This window comes from Nannospalax galili, unplaced genomic scaffold (genome assembly GCF_000622305.1).
Source record: "Nannospalax galili isolate Female #2095 unplaced genomic scaffold, S.galili_v1.0 scaffold709, whole genome shotgun sequence".
Lineage (NCBI taxonomy): Eukaryota > Metazoa > Chordata > Mammalia > Rodentia > Spalacidae > Nannospalax > Nannospalax galili.
In genome coordinates, this window is record NW_008360314.1 from 710,620 (window position 1) to 711,109 (window position 490).

At 37.6% G+C, this 490-nt stretch overlaps 1 pseudogene; it reads left to right on the forward strand.

The window, feature by feature from the left end:
• Window positions 1-323: 323 nt before the first annotated feature.
• Window positions 324-474, forward strand: LOC115068717 (annotated as a pseudogene).
• Window positions 475-490: the final 16 nt, after the last annotated feature.

Below are 490 nucleotides of genomic sequence, written 5' to 3' on the forward strand. Positions count from 1 at the left end.
CAGGAATACTAACACATTGCAAGTAGGGAAAATGGGACAAGAGGTTTCTGTGGGAGATGGATAGGCTCTGAGTAAGAAGACATGGTGTGTACCTTCACTACCCTTCTGGGTAACTGTTTCATAACGAATGGAAAATACCCTAACTCAGAGTTCTGCTATGTAACTATAACAACAGATATATGATAAAATCTCTTATCAACTACAAAGTAACATGCACACATAAAAATATTTTGAAAGGAATGGAGAATGAAATGCATGATATCAATATAAAAGGCCTTTGTCTTTCTTTGAACATTATCTATCTCTTTCTTATCTTTCTTGTTGTACTTACCTGGTAGAGGAAACACCGTAATCAGAAAGGTGGTTTTCCCAGGCTGAGGCACATCCATTGCACTTTGGGATGTGCTGACCCCTGCAATTTCCCCAAATGTGGGAAACTCCACTGCATAATTTGTGGTTTGTGCTTTCCCAAGTTAAAAAAAAAAAAAAA